The sequence below is a fragment of the Dreissena polymorpha genome, chromosome 13 (assembly GCF_020536995.1).
Source record: "Dreissena polymorpha isolate Duluth1 chromosome 13, UMN_Dpol_1.0, whole genome shotgun sequence".
NCBI lineage: Eukaryota > Metazoa > Mollusca > Bivalvia > Myida > Dreissenidae > Dreissena > Dreissena polymorpha.
Window position 1 is genome coordinate 27,771,601 of NC_068367.1, and position 10,742 is coordinate 27,782,342.

The 10,742-nt window shown below is 38.6% G+C and overlaps 1 protein-coding gene across 1 annotated transcript in view; it reads right to left on the reverse strand.

Moving 5' to 3' along the window:
- LOC127856425 (zinc finger protein 432-like) overlaps positions 1 to 10,742 on the reverse strand; it is a 205,341-nt gene that overhangs the window by 76,793 nt on the left and 117,806 nt on the right. The window lies entirely within an intron of this gene.

Here is a 10,742-nt window from a genome sequence, read left to right on the forward strand (position 1 = left end):
GTGAAGCCCCGGAAGAGCCCCGGTTGTCGCCGGTAATGCCCGGGTTGAGCTCCGATGAAAGCCGGTAGCGTTCCGACAGAGCCCCGTTTTACCGTAACTTCGCCGGCACTCACTGGGACTATACCGGCATAAGACCCACGCGGAACTACGAAAATGCCCCGGTTTAACCCCGGTCGTCGCCGATTATGACCCGGCGGAGCCCCCGTGAATGCCGATGGCGTCCCGGCAGAGCGCCGGTTTACTTATGTACCGTAGCTATGCCGGCATTCACCGGGGCGTTGCCGTAGCTCTGCCGGGGTCTGTATTTGCCCCGGTGGAGGGTACGTCGCCGTCCCGGTTGTTCACGGTGCCACGCCGGTCCTTCCCGGTGACTCCCGGAGGTATATAACATTTCAATACTTTCCCGGTGATGCCCAGGTTCATCCCAGTGGAGCCCCGGTTCATCCCGGTAGAGCCTCGGTTCATCCCGGTAGATGCCGGATCACGCACCGGGGCATCGCCGGCATTAAAGTGAGACTGGGCCTAAATATAAAGAGCAGCTACACCATTTTCTAACCACATTTTCGATAAATGAGGCAAACCAAATTAAGCGTTGAAATGTACCTGTTGGCTACGGACCCGAGGTAGCTTTTTTTTGCTCGGCGATACTTTTCCATTTACTAGTGCTCAAACGGGTACCCGAAAAACCCCGAATCCGCGGGTAAAAAAATATCCGCGGATCTGGGTCAAAGTTTCTGCGAACGATACCGGTTCGGGTCGCAAACTACGAAGTACAAGATTACATGTTGAACGAGTTGTCAAATCATCTCCTTTAAACGATTGAAGTAATAATAAACCACCCTTTACCAGTTTTAGATGTGTTGTTATTACAAATTGTCATAAATGAATAGAAGTGACGCACCATAAGCATAAATGTCGAGTTTAATTTGTTATTCAGATCCCAAAATGGCGACGTAGAAAAATGTATTATAATATATATTGACTTCAAAGTAGAAAATGCAGTGCTTACAGTGAACGTTATTTTGGCTTCTCTCCTCAAAATAAGACAAGTTTTATTTTTGCTTGACATGTTGTTTTTCCTGTACATGTACTTTTGATCGCTATTCCAAGTCATACTTACGTTCGGTTATAAGTTCAACAACGTTGTGCAAACTTAAAAAAATAGTATAATGCAGTTTAGTATTTCGTTCATAATTAAATAAATCAAAACAATAAAAAGTATAATATTCTAAACAATATACTTGACAAACAGTTGAATATTTAAGAACGCTAAAATAAGCTATGACAATTAATGAAGTTTTATTTTAATTAACTTATGTATTATCTGACCCGATCCGATCCGAATTTTCTCGGGTATTTTTATTTTGACCCGCCGACCCGACCCGAAGAATATTTTTGACCCGTGTGAGCCCTACCATTTACTACTTCTCTATTCAATAAATTCACTACAGTTTCGGTTGTTGACAAACAACCATCTTCCTTAAAGGGTCTATATACTTTCTTGAAATCTTTTTCGCAATTATTATGAACGATTTTTATTTGTGTAAACATTTTTTACATCTTATCTTTTATATTTATCCATTAAGTCGTTGTATAAAAATTCCATTGATATTTGGCATGAGACACCACAAAGTGGTAATCTACAAAGATTGTTGAAATCATGTCCATGGGTAAAAAACTTACACAGACGTACACACAAAACGATGCATTTCACATAAAAGTATATTAGTAATAAAAATACTACTTAACTGCCAACCAACAGTTAATTACCGCAAGAACTTCAACAAGATTTACTCTGGAATGAGACTCAACCTTACCAAGGGATGCAAGTCTGGTACGTGCCCTTGGGTGGAATCGGTGACGCATATTTAAGTATCTCTTGCCATGACCGGTGGTTCTATTGACAACAACGTAACTTCGGGCTTGCCTTTGACCTCTGTACGCAACACACACTTTGAATTAATGCATCATATTAGTCCATTTCAAAGTTAAAAGAACCTTTAAAGCGAGATTATACATTTGTTCATATGTGTTAAATTTTAATATATTGATAAAATATGTAACAATAACAAAATATAGGCAAGAACAATTATACATCGAAGAGGAATTTCATAAAATGCAACACAAACAAATTAGCGCCCGAGCCGTTTAGGACGAAGATATTTCGTACATACATGTATTTTCCTACAATTTAACCGATCGAAGCATTCGTCTTTTTTCAGGATCAGAGTAAGTGTTCGTGTGTCGTATGAATACATGTCGTTGCAGGAATTTAAAATGAACCGTTAAACTAAATTAAGATTCACATCGTACTTGCATTGTATACATGCTGGCTTGTTCGACTGTACAGAAATTTTCGATTTCAGAATTAAATATCTGGCTTATTTCGCATTTTTCGACACATGTTCTTCTTTACTTTTATTTTAATTTATATTGAAATATATATGTTATAAGTTTTTAACACATTTTATATACATTCATAAATAATTGACAAAATCGTATAACCTCGCTTTAAAAGTGAACTTTTCGAGATGCCAATGACCAATCCAGCGCAGCAAATGCTATATCAAGGGAACAATGTGCTTCAGTGTTTTGAGCGGACGCGGTTTTGTTCACGATGTGCTCAGTGCCATCACAGAACGTAAAGATGGCGTTTAAAACGTTGTCTTCGACCTGTGACTTTTAATACCAGATAATAAGTTTGCAATTGTGTCCACATAATTATATGTTGTTAGGTTAGATAATCATTTGTTCTCAATGTGTCTAAACAATCCAGAACAGCGCAAGCCATACCTTAGATGCTAAAGCCCAAGTCTCACCATTGCCAGTAGAGCCCCGGTCCATCCCGGTTTGCTACCTCCGTTCGAGCGGCGAGAACCGGGATGATTCGTAGAAAATTTTGAACGCGGTCACACTATTTCCCGGTGCCGCCCCGGTTGAAGCCGGTCAACAGCCCGGCAGAGTCCAGGACAACCCGGACTGGCTACGGATTTTCTCGGTGAAACCCGGAAGAGCCCCGGTTGTCTTCGGTAATGCCCGGGTTGAGCTCCGGTGAAAGCCGGCAGCGTTCCGACAGAGCCCCGGTTTACCGTAACTCCGCCGGCACTCACCGGGACTATACCGGCATAAGACCCAGGCAGAGCTACAAAAATGCTCCGGTTTAACCCCGGTCGTCGCCGATAATGCCCCGGCGGAGCCCCGGTGAATGCCGGTGGCGTCCCGGCAGAGCGCCGTTTTACTTATGCACCGTAGCTATGCCGGCATTCACCGGGGCGTTGCCGTAGCTCTGCCGGGGTCTGTATGGGCCCCGGTGGAGGTACGGTGCCGTCCCGGTTGTTCCCGGTGCCACGCCGGTCGTTGCCGGTCCTTCCCGGTGACTCCCGGAGGTATAAAACATTTTAATACTTTCCCAGTGGAGCCCAGGTTCATCCCGGTGGAGCACCGGTTCATCCCGGTAGAGCCTCGGTTCATCCCGGTAGATGCCGGATCACGCACCGGGGCATCGCCGGCATCATAGTGAGACTGGACCTTAAGATAAAAAGCAGCTACACCACTTTCTAACCACGTTTCGATAAATGAGGCAAACCAAATTAAGTTTTGAAATGTACCGGTTGGCTATGGACCCGAGGTAGCTTTTTTTGCTCGGCGATACTTTTCCATTTACTACTACTCTATGCAATAAATTCACTACAGTTTCGGTTGTTGACAAACACCATCTTCATTAAAGGGTCTGTATACTTTCTGGAAATCTTTTTCGTAATTATTATGAACGATTTTCATATGTGTAAACATTTTTTACATCGTATCTTTTATATACTTACTTCATTATACTTCCACAACGAATGACATAGTTATGGCCCGGACAAGCACATTTATGGACATTTCTGACCTTTGAACTCAAAGTGTGACCGTGGAGATATCAACGTTATTCTTTCGCATCCAATAATGGTGAACAAATATACCAAATGATTTTAAAATCTCGCAATGAACGACATAGGTATGGCCCGTACAAGCTCATTTATGACCATTTTTGACCTTTGAACTCAAAGTGTGACCTTGACCTTAGAGATATCGACGTACTTCTTTCGCATGACACACCGTCCAATGATGGTGAACACATGTGCCAAATGATTTTAAAGTCTCACCATAAATGACAAAGTTATAGTCCACACAAGCTAATTTATGGGCATTTTGAAGTCATTTTAAAATCTAACAATAAATGTCATAGTTATGGTCAGGACAAACTTTCGGGACAGACCGACAGACCGACAAAGTGACTCCTATATAGCCCCATAAACAATGATAATCGCATGACACACCGTCCAATTATTGTGAACACATGTACCGAGTAATTTTAAAATCTCACAATGAACGACATAGTTATGGCCCGGACAAGATCATTTATGGCCATTTTTTACTTTTTAACTCAAAGTGTGACATTGACCTTAGTGATATCGACGTAATTCTTTTTGCATGACAAACCGTCCAATTATTGTGAACAAATATACCGAGTAGTTTTAAAATCTCACAATGAATGACATAGGTATGGCCTGGACTAGCTCATTTATGGCCATTTATTACATTTTTACTCTAAGTGTGACCTTGACCTTGGAGATATCGACGTAATTCTTTCGCATGACACACCGTTCAATGATGGTGAACGAATGTGCCAAATGATTTTAAAGTCTAAAAAAAAATGACAAAGTTATGGCCCGAACAAGCTCATTTATGGGCATTTTGACCTTTGAACTCCAAGTGTGACATTGAACTTGGAGATATCGACGTACTTCTTTCGCATGACACACAGTTCCATGATGGTGAACAAATGTAACAAGTCACTTTAAAATCTAACGATGAATGACATACTTATGGTCCGAACTTTCGGGACAGATCGACTGATCGACAAACCGACTGACAAAGTGTCTCCTATATAACCCCCATTTCAATGCTAATCGCATGACACACTGTCCAATGAATGTGAACAAATGTACTGAGTAATTTTAATATCTCACAATGAATGACATAGTTATGGCCCAGAAAAGATTATTTATGGCCATTTTTGACCTTAGAACTCAAAATGTGACATTGACCTTGGATAAATCGACATTATTCTTTCGCAAGACACCGTCCAATTATTGTGAACAAATGTACCGAGTAATTTTAAAATCTCACAATGAATGACATAGTTATGGCCAGGAGAAGATCATGTATGGCCATTTTTTTACATTTGAACTCAAAGTGTGACCTTGACGTTGCAGATATCAACATAATTCTTTCGCATGACACACTGTCAAATGATGATGAACATATGTGCCAAATGATTTTAAAATCTCACAATGAACGACATAGTTATGGCCCGGACAAGCTCATTTATGGCCATTGTTGACTTTTGAACTCAAAATGTGACATTGACCTTGGAGATATAGACATAATTCTTTCACATGACACACCGTCCAATGATGGTGAACAAATGTGCCAAATGATTTTTAATCTCACAATGAACGACACAATTATGGCATGGACAAGCTCATTAATGGTCATTTTTGACCTTTGAACTCAAAGTGTGACCTTAACCTTGGAGATATAGACGTCACTCTTTCGCATGACACACCTTCCAATGATGGTGAACAAATGCACCAAATTATTTTAAAATCTTACAATGAACAACATAGTTATGGCCCTGACAAGCTCATTTATGGCCATTTGTGACCTTTGAACTCAAAGTGTGACCTTGACATTGCAGATATCGGCGTAATACTTTTGCATGACACACTGTCCAATGATGGTGAACAAATGTGCCATATGATTTTAAAATCTAACAATGAACGACATAGTTTTGGCCCTGACAAGCTCATTTATGGCCATTTTTTAACTAAAAGTGTGACATTGACCTTGGAGATATCAAAGTAACTCTTTCGCATGACACACCGTCCAATGATGGTGAACAAATGTGCCAAATGATTTTAAAAGCCCACAATGAACAACATAGTTATGGCCCGGACAAGCTCATTTATGGCCATTGTTGACTTTTGAACTCAAAGTGTGACCTTGACCTTGGAGATATCGACATATTTCTTTCACATGACACACTGTCCTATGATGGTGAACAAATGTGCCAAATTATTTTAATGTCTCACAATAAATGACAAAAGTATGGCCCGGACTAGCTCATTTATGGGCATTTTGACCTTGGAGATATCAACGTTCTTCTCTCGCATGACACCATCCCATGATGGTGAACAAATGTACAAAGTCATTTAAAAACTCACGATACATGACATAGTTATGATCCGGGCAATCTTTATGTTTAAAACGCACTAAGAGCTCCGTAACCTACATTTTGACCCGGCATGACCCATATTCAAACTTGACCTAGACACGATCTAGATACAACTTCTTACAAAGTTTGGTGAAAATTGGATGAAATTTTCGGGACAGGCAGACCGACAGACAAAGTGACTCCTATATAGCCCCCATTACCAATGGTAATGGGGTATAAAAATAATGTTTTTAATTTATACATTAAACAAAAGTAACACCTAGGGTGGGCCAAATTTGACCATACGTGGATGATGTAAACAAAGTCCGTAGAGGACCATCTATGATGTTGAAGTCCAAAATTAAACCCACTATCCTTGTGGTTTCAATTTTTACGATTTTTAAAGTTTTAAGTCCATGTAAATCATGTGACCCTCGGGTTGTGGTTAGTTTTGAACCAAAGGGTATGCTTTGAACAATTTTTTTTTAGAGTAAAATGATACATTTCAAGAACCAAATACATTTTAATAATGAACGCCTGATCCTTGCATTTTCAAAGATTCGTTAAGTTGTTGATAATACAAATCTACGTAATTCATTTGACCCCTACGAAGTGGTTAGTTTTGACCCCTATGACATGATTTGAACAAACTTATTTGGGGATCTCTATGTGACACGCAGAATAAAAGCCTCTTGCAGATGAAGAGATGTTTAAAGTTTAAATTATATACATATTAGGAGAACTAGTATCCTCTATGGTTGATCCAATTTTTGTATCCAGGTGCATGATTTGAATAAACATGGTAGAGGTACTACAAAATGTTAACCACAGGAGCAGGATTTAAACAAACTTGGTATAGAACCACCATACTATTTTCCAAGGCATACCACCAAACCTTATGGCCTAGCAGTTATGGATCATATTTTGATACTTTTCATTATAAACATAAAAGTAAAACAAGAGGCCCCCAGGGCAAAGGCAATTTTGACCCCAACAGGACTAAAGAAACAAACTGTACACATATATGGTGTTACACACCAAAATAGAAACCCCAGATATTTGCGGGTTCTCACACATGTAGATGATTTTTTAATATAAGACTAAATAAATCGTATGACTCCTGAGTCAAGGCCAGTTTTGATCCAAGGGGCATAATTTGATTAAACGTACTTGTGGTTTCAGAGAATTTTTTAGGTTTTCATTTGTGAAATTAAAGTTTAGTTTCTGTGACCTACATATTCAACAGAATATTTGAATGATTTGAACGACATGTACTCACTGGTTATTCCTCTGAAGTTTCGTAAAAATCAGCGCTTATAAGAAAAGTTAATGAAGTACAGACTATTATAAAGTAAGGCCTATATTCTCATGTGGGCTAAAAGCCTTTAAACCACAAAGCTTTGATACTTTGTGAAATCAGATTGTTTAAATTAAAACACAATTACCGGATTTTTTCCCCAGACCATGACAACAAAACCGTCACACTTCTGTTAGTTGAACCACAAATAACACATACCCATATGTAGCTCTGAGATTCAGGTTTAGGTTGTCAGTCCTGAACCGGTTTCAAAGAAGGGGACTATAAATTTATCTTCCATATGATATTTCTGCGGTATGTCTGTCCGTTCAAAAATGTATCCTAAAATCTTTCACGTATAAACTTCATGATGATGACATATTTTAAGGGTCATTTTAGTTAAGAATAAAGAAGTGTGAAAGTAGTTCACTCCACAAACTTTAACGGAAAATTTTATGCATTGCCCATTTAATTGCTATGTTCAAGAGCACATGATTGTGAATCATATGGTATTAGACAGGTATTGTCCATCTCAATTTCATGAAATCTTATGACATGGATAATGTTTAAATTAAATCGGCCAAGAAGTGTGGACGTAGTTGGGACCACAAACTTTTAAAATTTAAGCGGACTGACTGACCAACGGAACAATAGTGACAATATACCTCCTGCAGGTATGTAATGTAAACCAGATCATCAAACTTTAGTATATTTCATAATTATGTAGTGCTGTATAGGCCCATACATTACCACCCAATCATGTCTGTAAAAAAAAACTTTGTCTGTAAAATAGGTTATAAGCTTAAGTTCATTATCTATACATTTTATGTCTTTCTATTATTGCTGTCAATAATTTTACACTCATACCAATGACAATTTCTTTATAACAGAATCTTTTATTTATAAACAAATCAGTCCACAACATCATATGGTACACACATACAATTTAAAAAATGATATTTATATACCCGAATCGGGAAGAACATAAGGGAATGAAATTGATACAAATTAATTATCCTGTTTTTCAAAATAAAACAATAAATAATTGTCAGCAGTTTTCTTAAATTCAAAATGACACTTTACATACTGTTCCATTGATAGCGTGTTTTCTAATTGCAATAAAACTTAAGATGATTGACGGGTTTGTCCTCGCAATACTTTTCTGGACAGACAGACTCCAAACTAAAAAAATATTTGAGGAGCAATATACATATTTTAAGTCTTATTTACATTACATTACATTAATCTTTGGTAACACAAACTAAATTAACACAACACATAATAATTAACTCTTTCAGTGCTGGAACTGAATTTTGAGGGCCTTTGCAAACAGTTTGGATCCAGATGAGACGCCACAAAATGTGGCATCTCATCAGGATCCAAACTGTTTGCTATTCTGATAGTATTCTTTGAAAATTGAAGAAAATGCTAATGTTAGAAATTGAGCAGACGACATTTTAGCAGACGACAAATTTCCCAGCATGCAAAGGGTTAACTAAAAACCGTACACACATCTGAATTGTACTATCACAGCCAGACAAAATTATCAATGGTATCAATATATGAAATTTTAAATGAACATTGAAAAGTGGACTCTGGCAGGTTTATTATCCCCCACCATAGGCGGAGGGATATTGTTTCGGCGTTGTCCGGAGCCATATCTTTGAAGTAATTTGGCGGATTTCATTGAAACTTGGTTTGAGTATATATATGGATAAGAGGATGATGCACGCGAAATGTCATTGTACACCATCTGTTAATAACAAAGTTATGACCCTTTGTATCTTGAAAAAAATGCTTTTTTGAATGACAAATATAACACTTTTGTGTCCAGAAGCATATTGGCAGGGCATATCAATTCAACAAATTTGCTTGTTTCTATTGACCTGCCAGACCTGCGTACCTTCGGTATTGACAACACAATGTTAAACCACTTTATCACCACATACCAAAACTACAATGAATGACAATGATGCTCTACCAGACAAATTGGATTTAGACTTATACAAGTGCTTGAATGAAAAACAAGAGGGCCTGAAAGGCCCAAAGTCGCCCACCTGAGATTTAATGTAACTGACCTGTTCTGTGCAGCCCAAGATGTCATTAGAACAAAATGTTCTTACCAACTTTCATGACTAGTGAACACTTTTGCAGCCACGTTTGTCAACAGACCAGACCCATTTTCATACACATCCAAGATATCATTTAAACAAACATACTGACAAAGTTTCATGAAGATTCTTAAGTCCATATAAAGAAAAATGCCCGGTCCACTAGTGGCCATGTTTTTCAAGCAACCTGAACCATTTTCGAACTCATCAAAGATATCATTGGGACAAAGCGTCTGACCTAGGTTCATAATGATCGGACAATAAATGTGGCCTCTAGTGTTAATAAGGTTTTACTAAAGCAATACATGTATATAGCCATATTAGGAAAAATGCCCCGCCCCCTGGTGGCCATGTTTTTAATGCAACCGCAACCATTTTCGAACTCATCCAAGATATTATTGGGACAAATCTTCTGACCGAGTTTCATGAAGATCGGAAAATAAATGTGGCCTCTAGAGTGTTAACAAGGTTTTACTATAGCCATATAAGGAAAAATGTCTGGCGGCCATGTTTTTCAACCAACCGGGATCGTTTTTGAACTTGTCCAAGATATTATTTGGATGAATCTTCTGACCAAGTTTCATGAAGATCAGACAATAAATGTGGCCTCTAGAGTGTTAACAAGTTTCACTATAGCCATATATAGCCATATAAGGAAAAAGGCCCCGCCCCTTGGCAGCCATGTTTTTCAACCAACCGGACCCATTTTGAAACTCATCCAATATATCATTGGGACAAATCATCTGACCAAGTTTCATGAAGATCGGAAATAAATGTGGCCTTTAGAGTGTTCACAAGGTTTTACTAAAGCCATATATAGCCATATTAAGGAAAAATGCCCCGCCCTTACTGGAAATGTTTTTCCAGCAACCAGAACCATTTTGAAACTTGTCCAAGATATCATTGGGAAAAATCTTCTGACCAAGTTTCATGATGATCGGAAAATAAATGTGGCCTCTACAGTGTTAACATAGTTTTACTATAGCCATATAAGGAAATATGCCCCGTTCCCTAGTGGCCATGTTTTTCAACCAACTGGCATCATTTTCGAACTCGTCCAAGATATTATTGGGAT